This window comes from Peromyscus maniculatus, chromosome 19, assembly GCF_049852395.1.
Source record: "Peromyscus maniculatus bairdii isolate BWxNUB_F1_BW_parent chromosome 19, HU_Pman_BW_mat_3.1, whole genome shotgun sequence".
Taxonomy (NCBI): Eukaryota; Metazoa; Chordata; class Mammalia; order Rodentia; family Cricetidae; genus Peromyscus; species Peromyscus maniculatus.
This window is the reverse complement of record NC_134870.1, coordinates 15,227,832-15,240,545: the sequence shown is the minus strand read 5'-3', so window position 1 is coordinate 15,240,545 and position 12,714 is coordinate 15,227,832. Positions and strand designations below refer to the sequence as shown.

The following is a 12,714-nucleotide window of genomic DNA, read 5'->3' as shown; positions in this document are numbered from 1 at the left end:
ACTGTAGCTTTATTCTTAATAACACGAAAATGGGACCATTAAAATTCCATCGCCATGTGAGTGGGTTCGCGATGGTACGGCTGCACAGTACAGTGCTGCCCTTCTACTACTTAACTTTATGGTGCTGCAAGCAAGTATCTGAGAAAGCCAACCTAACAGAAAGATGTTTGGCTCACGGTTTCAGCCTTGCTGCCTTCGGCCCATGGCAACACCATGGACTGTGGCATGGAAGTCCTGTTCACCTATGGTGGCCAGAAGGCAAGAGAGACAGGAAGGGGCTGTGATTCGAATATTCCCTTTGGGTCATATATCCCAGAACTTCTTTCTCCTAGACCCCACTCCCTAAAGATGGCACCATTTGTTAATGCACTGCAGGCTCTGGGCATGGCTTTGACACATGGGCCTTTGGAGAGATGCCAGATGCAATACAGCAGCAGCATCAAAAAGGGAATGACTGAACCCACAATGGTATTGAATTGTTTTTAAAGGTCTTTTGAAAAAAAGTCAGACAATAAAATATACCCTATATGATTGATGTCTACTACAATTCTACAAATACGAGCTCATCTGCGGTGACAGAGGTTTTATGGTGCCTAGGGAAGGAATGGGTGATATTGGGGACTAGCATGACCATGAGGGCACATCAGGAAATGTTTAGGGGTGAGGGGTGTCTTCGCTAATCTTAATCATAGAGATGGCTTTGCCTGTCTCTGCTCATGCCGTTAACAGTTAAGTTCGCAAATAATTACCACCAATGCCTCAAAATATCAAGTTACACTTAACAAAAGGAATATGCCCCCAAACCACCCACCAGAACAAATGTCTTCTCCCCGGCGAATCAGTCCAAGTGTTTTTCCCAGAGGAAGAAGAGTGACTGAGAAATCGATTTAAGCTGATGCTCGCTGAGTATGTGAACAAACTTGTTTAGTTTTAAACTTCCACCAAGGCAGATCGAACTCCTCCCCCTTAATTCTCTGCTGTCCCAGGCCTTGCTTCGACTGGACTGCCGGCTTTAGGGGGGCACCAGCCAGGTGCTTCAGCTCTGCCAGCAGCAATGATGACTGGGATAAAGCCATAGAATGCCACCAGTTCCCCCCCACACTCTGCCACTCTGCCCCCCCGAATTTCCCCGAGGAGTCCTCCCTCCTTTGCTCTTCCTTCCTTTTCCTCAACATTTGAGGAAACGAACATCTAAAGCCCTTGCACTTGGTTCAAAATGAGATGCTTTCCATCGGTGACGAACGTACCTCCCCAAAGGAAAAACAAAGCCCTTTCTCTATTTCCTAAGGAAAATAAACAATCATAGATGTTGGAAGATTTGAACTAGTGGCCTTTAAGTCTCAAGTGTGGAGAAGGGGGCTTCAGGCTTTCTAGCCTCATAAAGCCTTAGATTTTACCTAGAAACAGCCCAGCCTGGCAACTGCCCAGTCTTTGGTCTCTTCTCACCCAGGCCTTAAACTATCCTGTGTCTCCCTGGGGATGTCATTCCCCTCTGGGTTGCCACAAAGCCCGAGGGTTCAGCTACCGATCTGCTCCTGCAGGTAGGAGAACAGAGAGGGAGCCTTTCTATCACTCTCAGCTCGGAGAGGCAGGAGAGCAGATGTTTTACCCAGAGTTACCTAAGCAATATCAACATTACAGCCGCTTCTCCTTTGGGTTCCACACCAGTTTCCCCAGCAACATCAAAGACTCAGTGAGAAGCAGGAAGCACATTCCGGATCATATGTTCTGTGATAATATTTTGGGTCCACTTATAGCACCTGGTAAGTATTGTATCAAAGCACATTATACGCACACAGTGGGGACACTGATCCACAAGCAAACACCCCATCCACCTAAATGGACTTGTGATCCCCAAGTCCAATTTCAAATCAGCCATCTTGCCTCATCTTGCAGGAGAAGCACTTGAATCATCCTTAATGGCCATTCCACCCTGCCACCAGAGTATCCTTCCTTGGACCAGTTGCAGAATAGCTTGAACTTCCCAGACCATTGCAAGAATGCCATTGTTTGAGGAGAAAACAATAGTCCAACATCTGCAAAAGCACTGTGCTCCTGGGATGCCCCACCTCTGAGAGCTTCAGAGGAGGTGGCCAGTATCCACAGCTGTGTTCAAAACTGTAATGAGATGGCCTGGGTCAGTCTTATAAATGAAATACCAAAATTCTGAGTTGCAGCCGGGTGGCGGTGGTGTATGCCTTTAATCCCAGCAGTCAGGAGGCAGAGCCAGGCAGATCTCTGTGAGTCTGATCAAGATCCTGGACAGGCACCAAAACTACACAGAGAAACCCTGCCTTGGGAAAAAAAAAATTCTGAGTTGCAAATTTCAGGAACTACCATAATGGACCAGAAAACTAAGAGTAAATCCAGACTGTAGCCAAAGTACCATGAAGCGCCTGGGTGGCGGGTGCCTCCCAGTGTGGGGAGCTACCCCTGACAGAATAACACTGAAGGCAGGCTCAGCAGAAACATCTCAGGGAGCCTAAGGCTTCCCCCCAATAGCTAGCTCCCACACCTACCCCTCCATGAAGAAAGCCTCCCTAACATACTCACAGATTCAGAAGGATTTCCACTAATCGTGTCTACAAGATAGCTCTAGTCCCGTGTGCCAAGTCCTCTCCAGCAAAGGGCTTTTCCGTGGATGCCCTCCACTGCCGCCCACAAGAGGCTAGCTCTGACCTAGCTTTCCCTATGCCACTGGGGATATTCACTTGTCTTTAACCAGGCAGGTTTGAAAATGGCATGCAAAGTTGTTACCCATTTCCACAAGGCAAAGAAGTAAGGATCCAACAGTTCCTGCTCACGAAGACTTGGAGGAGACAGCTCAGAGACCTCCTGCCCTCTGCCTCCTTTGTCGCCTAAAGTGGGCAGAGCTGTGCTTCCCGTGGTCATAAGACAGAGCTTGATCCGGGAGGAGGAGAAGGCGCTTTCCCAGCACATGACAGAAACATGTATGTACACACCGGGATGAACACATAATTTCCAGAAGTTAAAAATACTCCCCCAGGCCGGGCGGTGGTGGCGCACGCCTTTAATCCCAGCACTCGGGAGGCAGAGGCAGGCGGATCTTTGTGAGTTCGAGGCCAGCCTGGGCTACCAAGTGAGTTCCAGGAAAGGCGCAAAGCTACATGGAGAAACCCTGTCTCGAAAAACCAAAAAAAAAAAAAAAAAAAAAAAAAAAAAAAAAAAAAATACTCCCCCAGAAGGGGGACTGTTTATGGGGAGGAGGAAGAAGCGTGGAAAGAGGGCACAATGGGGGATGAGGGGGGCTAATGAGGTATTAAATATAGGCAAAGTATGAAAAATTACAGGTATGGACAGTAATTCAAATTGCTCCCTGATAAGCATCTCTGAGCTAATGTGTTATCACAGGCTGCTGAGGATCAGGAGAGCTGCCCTGCTCCAGCCCCGAGTCCAGCCTTTCCCACATTTGGGATGGACCTTCAGCTCCAGTCCCATCTCTTCCTTTGGTAGATTGCCATCTCTCAGAGAGGCCTTCCTTGTCCACTCGAAACAGCTTGTGCCCATCTCACCCCGTCACCCCCCATCCACACACCCTGCCTTAGTTTTCTTCACAGCAGCCACACCACCTGCCATTATTGTCTATCCATTATAGCCTGTATCAGTTCCTGGTCTGTCACCTTCAGCCAGAATGGAAAGTTCCATGAGGCAGGAGCATGCCTGTCTTACTTGTTACTGAATGTCCAAGTCCTGGCCCACTGGACACAAAATGAACTTTTGCTGGCTAAAGGTTAAAGCCTGGAGGGTTGGGGGAAGCAGAGGGAAGAGGCGAGGAGAGAGAGAGAGGGTGAGAATATATAAACTGCAAACGCTGATGCCTGAATTCAGCACACGAATGCCATCCTCATCTGTCTCCGGTGCCATCAGCTATGAGCACCGTCCCATGGGGTCCTCACCAACCACCGGCCGATAAACTAGAAGCCGCGTCTCAGAAATGAGAAAGCAGTGTTGGAAGTTTAATGCTTCCAGGATTTTAATCTAAGAAATCCAACTTCCTAAGGCAAGCTGTCATCTGTTCACATTTTAAAGGGTAGAATCACTTTTGAAACCTCTCTGTTTAAAAGTATCTAGATGCCGAGAAGCCATTGGTCTGCTCAGGCAAGATGCTGGGGAGACAGTGAGGAGGCGGAGGAGGCGGCGGACCTGAGAGACTCCAGCAGGAAAGGAGCCCAGCTCATGGCAGCCAAGCCCCAGCTTGCCCACACACACTCACCTGCCTTTCAGGTTTCCTCCAAAACACACTGGCTGGTCTACCACCCTTCTTGGTTCTCTTCGGCTCTTTCCAGCCTGTGGCCACCTCTCCAGCTCACCTAAACTCCTGCCAAATCCAGAGGCACGAGGAGCTGGTTGCCGTGCGGGCGTCTGCAGCTACTGGACTGGCCAGTGACTCAGGGGCCGGGCACCTCGCACCGAAAGCCACCTAGAGACGCAGACTGATTCATCAGGTCCAGGGAATGCCTGGGCTTTGGCCCCAATCGTAAAGCATTACCCACGGACCAGAGGCAATTAACCAGGAAACAAACAAGAAGTAAAAAGGAAAGTTGACAGGTAGTGAGCAAGCAGCTGATCCGGTAGCGTCTGGGCCCCCTCGTTAACAGCCCCGTGGACTGAAGGAAGGAGGCTTAGCCAGGGAGGCTCAGCTGTAAGGGGAGCTGGCCGGCACCTCGCAAGGCTTCTAGCATGGCCTCTCCACCAGCGTCTTTAGACGCTCAGCAGCCCCGTCGTCTCCAGCCTCACCTGCCCCTGCACCTGCTCCCTAGGTAGAGACGCTGCTAACAGCCCAAGAATCTCATTTTTGTATGCCGTGTTTAACAAACACCTACTATGTGCCAGAAGCCTATAAACGACTGGAAAGCCGTTTTATGTGTTTTGTTTGAAGACTTAACGTGCTGCAGTGATGTTCCATTTCCCTCTCCACCCAACTCTAGGCACAATTAATCGAGGTTTTTAGACACACCGTCCCCAGCTTCCATCACAGGAGAGATGCAAAGCAGGGCCTTCTCCCATAAACATTTTTAAGATGTGAAGTTATTTCAAACGCTCATTCAAAAAATATAGTGGACGAGTTTGAGGGACATCAAGTCCCTCATCAGATTTTTATGTTGTGCCCTAGGACTCAGAGGAACCTCCACTTGAGCCAATTCACTGTCCTCTTTGACCCCAACATGGTTTCCTGCGCACCCCTGGCCAGCAGGCTTCAAAACCTTTGCAGCATCTGAAATTTTTAATTTTCTTTCTGGAGATTGCTCCATGCTGATTTCCACACCCTCAGCAACAGTACATAGGGTTTATCTTTCGCCACATCCTTGTCACATCCTTTGTTGTCCTTTGCTTTCTTGATGGCAGCCATTGTGACTGGCGTGAGATAGAATCTCAATGCAGTTCAGTTTGCCTGATGGCTCAGAATGGGAGGCACTTTAAATATTTAAGCTAAAAATAGATGCGCTTTATGACCTAGCCATACTACACTCTATTCTACTTCTTTCCCCTTGAGATAGGGTCTCACTATGCACCCTTGGCTGGCCTGGAACTCACAAAAATCTATCTACCTCGGCTTCCCAAGGGCTAGGACAAGGGATGTGCAGCCACCATGCTCAGTGGCAAGATATAATCATTTTAAATTCTATCACAGAGACATCTGCACAGTCATGTTAACTGCTGCTCTGTTCACAGCCTACAAGTCCATCAACTAATGAACAGATACTAAGAACGAGGTACTTCAGCACAATGGAATTTTATTCTGGAAAATATATTAAGGTAAAAGGCATAGACCAATATGGCATGTTTTTTCTTGGATGCAGATCCTAGCTTCTACTTGTTATTTTTGTGTATGTGTGCATGGGTAAAGGTCAGGGAATCAGGAAGCAGATTGTGAGACAGGGAAAGAGGCGTAAGAAAGAGGATAGAGAGGGTGAAAGACCACATGAGATATGAAAGATGGAAAGGAGAATACTGGGGGGTGGTGATGGGGGGGATATAATCAGAAAGGCCAGGGAGATGGGGGAAGGGAGCAGAAGAAGCAACCAAAGCCAAATATGTATGAAAATACCCTAAAGAAGCCTGCTACTTTGTGTGGTAATCTAAAAATAAAAGACACACGCACACGCGCGCGCGCGCGCGCACACACACACACACACACACACACACACACACACACACACATACACACACACACACCCCTAACCTAAAATACACTTTTTGGTTTACTCTAGGTAGATTAAAAGTTCTTCTGGGCTATAGGATCCAGTCAGGTTTGAGGGAAAACATGAAATTTAATTGTTCTGTCACAGAGTTCTCCACCAGTGAGCTACTCTATAAAAGAAGTGTGTTAGTTAGGGTTTTCTGAACCAGCAGGGGTATGTATAGTACATCTTACTTGTTATAAAGTATGTGTAATATATGTATATAGATTAAGGAATTGGCTCATGCACTTATGGAAATGTGCATGTCTACCCTCTGAAGGGACAGCTGATGAGCTGGTGATCCAGGAAAGAGCTGATACAGAAATTCAGGGTCAAAGACTTTTGTGCCAGAGACCCAGGGGAAAAAAAACTAACCTACTTCACCCAAGGGCTGTTCATTGCAAAACTCGTTCTTGCTCTGGAGAACTCAGTCTGTGTTCACCCCAGTCTCACCGATTGGGGAAGGCAGTCTGCTCACCAGCAGTCTGCCCTATGAGAGTTAAGTCTCATCAAAACAGCAACTTCACAGCAGCAATCAGAAAAAACGCTGCAGCGTGTATCTTGAAGACACTGGTCCAAGCAAGTGGACGTGTAAAATTAACCCTCATGTGACATGCATACACTCCCTCTTCCATTTGAGCTTCCACACATGCTACATGTGTTTTAAATAGAATATCACAAGAGGCTTTGTCTTGCGATACTGGTACCCGCTATAATTCAGAAAGTTTGTAAAACCAGCTGGCAGTTTACAGCTCCATCCCTTTTGCAAAGGAAGATACACAAACCTCAAGTTTAGGAGATGGTGGTCCAGGGTCTGCAGATGGTTCAATGGGTCGAGTGTCTGCTGCCCAAGCATGGTGACGACCTGATTTCAGATCCCCAGCCCCCACGTGAAAGCTGGGTATGGGAGCATGGGTCTGCAGCCCATCACTGAGGGCATGGAGACAGGCGGATCCCCGGGGTCATGGGCCAGCTAGAGAGCCAAATCAGAAAGCTCCAGGTTTATTGAAACCCAGGACTGAAAAACAGAAGTGGAGAATAATGGAGGATGGCATCTAATGCTGACTCCTGGGTCTCCATACATGCACACATGGATGAGTATACCCACACATACACACGTGCACACAACCTGTGGTTTAAATATACCAATTTCTTTTTTCTTGGATGATGCAAGTGTCTAACTTTTGTAAGTAAAAAAAAAAAAAAAAAGCAAAGCTTTCTTCCAACAGGACTCTTTTTCAGCAAATTGATTTGAAAGCAACATAAAAAGGTGAGCATTCAGAAAGCACTATATATGTATATGTATTCATATCATATACAGATAAGTAACATGACTGTATATGCAAATTATACACTATGCAAAATATCTTGTTATATAATGTATGTAGGTGTGTGTGTCCAGAAAGTAAAAGATTAAAACTCATAAACCTGACACAGATCCTCAGTGAAATGGCTCCCATTTTATTGTATTTTTAGAAACCAATAGCATTCAAAGGCTATCATTTTTCTTGAAAATTACTAGATGCAATACTAATTTCTTCATTCTTTACAGTGAGAAACTGAGTTCGTCAATGAGAGAGACATCTCTGCCTCTCCCTAGCATCTGGGAGATGAAGGGCACTGAACCATGCAAACCTTGGTGAATTCTACTTCCTGTCTGGCTCAGTTCAGACCCAGCCCATTTCCACAGGACGTGTCTCTGTGAAAGACAAGGGCAGTACTCACTACAAAGAGCTATGGGAAACCCATTAGAGCCACCCTCATTATAAATAGCCCTACCACGGCATGCTGGCCTTTTAATTCCAGTGTTACCCAATGGAGTCCAAATTCCCATCTGCAAATGAGCTTTGATGTGGGGACCGGACTGGCAAGGGTGAATGCTTGCAGGGAGCCTTCAGATGCTGGCACAGCCGTCCTACCTCTCCCTCAGGACAAGACTTGAGCAGAGGGCTCTTCCCAGGAGTGGATTATCATCATCATCATCAAAACTTGAAGCACTTAAAAAAGGGGCATTAATTTCTCAGAATTCCTGAGACAGATAACATAGAGATTTAGTTCGGTTCAATTCTAGAGTTCAATTCCAACCCTGCCCCACAAAATGACTGCAGGATTTAATTCCAACTTTTAAAAAGGATAGACCTTAAAAGGCTTTAGGAAACCATATACCCATAACCCCGACTTTGAACAACTTCCCATAATCCTGGTGTCCTATAGACATGGCCCACATCTGATTGACCACTCATTAACTTCCCACTTCATTTGGAATGAGTAAACACACACATTTCTATTTTATTTCTCAGTTTTGTCACAAAAATTTCAAGTGCCCTCAAAAACACATAGCGATGACTCTTCATTTACAGGAACAGAACAAGAATGGGGCCTAATGTACTTCCTGTTGCTGGGAAGTCAACGTGAAGAGGAAAGCAGAGGCCTACTGGGTATCAATGGATAAGATGCGCTTTGAGGCCTGGGGCAGGGAGATCAGATGGGGCTATTGGGCTGCCTCCTTACAGCGCCTTCCTTGAAATGTGCCTTGCTTTTCCAGCTCCCCTTTCTCCTCCTGTACCCCTCCACCCACTGTTCCCCGCACCTGCTTCAGTCATGGGCACCACTGAGGAAGGAGAATAAACTGACCCATGAGCAGACTGAGGGACAATGGAGTCAAATGACCTCACATGTATCACCTTCCCTCCATCAGCAAATCCCCCACAAGCTGAGCTCTGAGGTGCATTTCATACCCTGAACCCCTTCTCCCAAGGGACATCTCTAAACCATCTATGAAAAAATCCAGGCCCAGTTGCCCCAACTTCTGGTCACAAAGGTGCCCAATGTTGAAACACTCAGCAATTGTCTATGAGGCATTACTCTACAAACTCGCCTATGCTCTCGGCTCATTCCAGAAAAGTGTTGAAGGCAGTTTGCACCAGGATACTCTACCTCCTGACGAGTAAGCCAACATGGGAAACATCCTGGGAATGGCCCTACAAACCTGCCTAATGCTCCTGCCCACGCCACCCCACGCCCACAGTCCTGACGTGTGTCATCAAGGAATCTGCTTTGATCTGCAGAAAGCACATTTGCTGAACAACATAATGAAAGGGGTTATGATTTAAATGCAGGCAACCTGAAGCCAGGGGTGGCCGGGAACCCACTGGATCCTCGGGCCTCTCCCAGATGGCCAAGGCTTCTCCTCTATGGCCACATCAGAGCCAGGCCTCTCCCAGGACCTACCCACTATGACCCAACACTGCTTTCCATTCTGAGGGACTTCACTAAAACCCACCACCCTCAAATCCTCATGGCTTACTTAATTCCCTGCAAACTGTATTCTATAATGAAGTTATCTTGCTCAGTTTAAGTTTCTTAAAATAGCACAGATGCGGAAATGGACCTTTTCAAATTTTGGTTAGGTCTGATCTACTTGGTATTAGGTTTCTTTCATGTTGACCTAACCATCACCTCTGATGTCCACTGTGAAAAGTCCCCTGAAGTCCCCACTTCAGCCACTATAGTTACCCCACAACTCAAGCACCCCAACAAGTATCATCAGTCTCCACTCACCACTCCAGGCCCACGTGACTCAGAGATAAGCCATGCCTGTTTCCTCTCTGGACAGTGACGGGGATTCCATTACATGGAATCAGTCTGGGTACTTCCTACGCACTAGCCCCTGGTTTTAACCTCTGAACCTCTCTATAGAATCATTGTGTCTTCAGTGTCTGTGACCTGTTCAAGCATGGTCATGACATATCCTTCTTGTTCAAGTCCTGCCTCAGTTCCCTCTGCTGTTCAGCACAGTCTGGATCCCACTCACCTCTGACTATAAACAGCAGAACAGTGCTGTGAGCTCAAAAGCCACTAGACCAAGAGACCACTCCATGCTTGCATTTCACCCAACAGATGTTTAGTGTGGTTCACACTGATTGTGGGGAGCTGAGGAGGCCACAGAGTAGAAAGAATGTTCTGTGGAAGCTTAGTGGTATTCTATGTCTACTGATCATAGAAACACACAGTGACAAAGCAGTATGGTAACATAGAGCTGAAGAGATGGCCCATCTATAAGGAGCCCTTGCTGCTGTCCTGGAGGACCAGGGTTCAATTCCCAGCACCCACAAGGCAGCTCACAATTGTCTGTAACTCTAATTCCAGGGGATCTGATGCCATCTTCTGTCATCCACAGGCACCAGGCATGCAAGTGGTGCACAGACATGCATGCAGACAAAATACCCATATACATAATGAAAATCAAATGAATAAATAGACTAAAAGGCAGTACAGGGAGGGTTTGCATGCTCTTCCTCATCCACCCCACAAGGGTGCATCTTACAAAGCTGCTGCAAAATGTCAGACCAAGGATCTAACACTGTTACAATACGTAATGCCTGCATTTTATCATGTGCAGAATCATGTATCTGTCTCCACGGTTAAAACAGAGAGCCATCAATGGTTAAGAACATGCACCACTCTTATAGACAACCAGAGTTGGGTTTCCAGCACCCATACAGAGTGACTCAAGCTCTGTGAGATTGGAGCCCTCTTCTGGACTCCACAGGCACTGCACTCATATGCACAAACCCACACTCAGGCACATGCCTATGCACATAATTAAAAAGGAAATATTTTAGCCAGATGTAGTTAGTTGTGCATGCCTTTAATCTCAGTACTTGGGAAGCAGGAACAAGTGGATCTCTGAGCTTGAGGCCGTTCTTGTATACCAAGTTCCAGGCTAGTAAGGGCTACATAACAAGACCTTGTCTCAAAAAACAAGTGAACAAAACTAAAATATAGAGAATTACTCCATCACACAAAACCCACCCCATGTCACCCCATCCACCCCCTGCCTCTCTAACCCTCATCTGCACAATAGTGTTCCAAGGACATTACACAAATGGTCTCTTACAGTGTATGACCTCTAGGAACTGACCTTTTACACTCATAAAGTATGTAAGAGCCATCCAAGCTATGCACGCCAACAGTTCACTCCTTTTTATTGGTGAATAGTATTGTACAGATGGATGTGCCATCATTTGCTTAACCATTCACCTACTAAGGGACAAATGGCCGGCTTTATTCAAGCCATCGGATTTTAGGGGTTATTCGTTGTAGTGATTTTGTTACTCATTTGATGTCTAAGGAGTGTACAGGGATAACCCCTGTTTCCTTTCTGCCATGAGTCTCTTTCTTTGTATAATTCCTGCCAGCCTCTAACTGCTGGTTTGGAACAGCCAAATCCCCATTTCACTGATTTTCTTTCTTGCCATTATTTTCCCTGCCAATGACCCCAATTCTCAGCTTGGTTTTTCCTTCTGTTTATTTTAGATTCACTTGGCTCATCTTTCTCCAGTTCCTGGAGAAGGTAACTGGGGCTATTCATTTCAGAATTTTCCTATTTTCTGAACAGCTCTCTGTTTCCTCACCGGGTCTGATTTTACTGCACGCCATAAGCTTTTATGTTATATTTTTCCTATATACCCTTTCTCTTTGTATTTTAAACTTTCTCTTGAGAATGTCTTTGACCTATGAATCGTATAGAAAGATATTACTTACTTGCCAAATGAATTGACAGGTTTTCCTGTTATTTTCCAACTCTTGACTTCTAGTTTAATTGTGGTTAGAGATCATGTACTCTGAATAGTTTTAGGTTTGGGGATTTGTTTGTTTCTGAAGGCACTGTCTCATTTTGTGGCCCAGGCTGGCTTGGGACTCATTATATAGCCCAGGCTGGCCTCAAACTCATGATCCTGCTGCCTTACCCTTATCCAAGTACTGGAAAGAAAGGGATGTACCAGTGTGATATTAGTTCTTCTGAGTGTATTGAGGTCTGTACTGACTAGTATTCAATGTGTCTTGCTATGTTTTCTGGGCCTTTGAAAAGAATATGTAATCTGAACTCTTACATACTGTTGCCATGAATGTCAATTAATGCAGTCAGTAGGAAAGTGAATGTAGCAGAAAACAAAACAAAAGCACCTGGCAACACAACTATTACATGATCCAGTTATTCTACTCCTAAGTATATCCCCTCAGGGATCTAATTGTGCATAACTCAGAGCTGTGTGCTCATGTTCACGGCAAAACAATTCCCAATAGTCAAGATACAGGTTCAGCCTACATGCATTCAATGGATGAATGGATAAAGAAACTATAGTGTGTATACACATACAGTGGAGTTTTGTTCTGCCATAAAAGAGAACAAAAATAAGCCACTTGCAGGAAAATGGGTGAAATCATCAAGCTGAGTGAAATAAGCCCGCGTCAGAGAGACAAATACCGCATTGCCTCTCACATGTGAAATGCAGGTTGGAGGGGTGTTGGCGGGGCCGAGAAGACAACTTGGGGCAAGGGGCAGTTGTAAGGGATGGAAAGGAAAGCAAAGGTGGGAATGGAGGCATGAATGAGGATGCTGTAATGAACCCCGCTGTTTCGTATGCTAACTGAAGCAGCCAGAATAAAGAAGAGATCATTAGAATACAATAGCATGCACTCTGCTGTTGTTGGGGGGGGGGGTGTT

General features: G+C 46.2%; 1 protein-coding gene across 12 annotated transcripts in view; it reads right to left on the bottom strand.

The window, feature by feature from the left end:
* The window catches only part of Fhod3 (formin homology 2 domain containing 3), a 425,281-nt gene that overhangs the window by 193,565 nt on the left and 219,002 nt on the right, over nt 1–12,714 (bottom strand). Inside the window, exon 1 of one of the 12 annotated variants that reach the window (XM_076554844.1) lies at nt 4,235–4,253. The exons of the other annotated variants lie outside the window; for them this stretch is intronic. The gene's annotated coding sequence lies outside the window, so the exon portion shown is untranslated. Of the gene's footprint in view, nt 1–4,234; nt 4,254–12,714 lie in introns of those variants that run through there. 12 annotated transcript variants of the gene reach the window in all.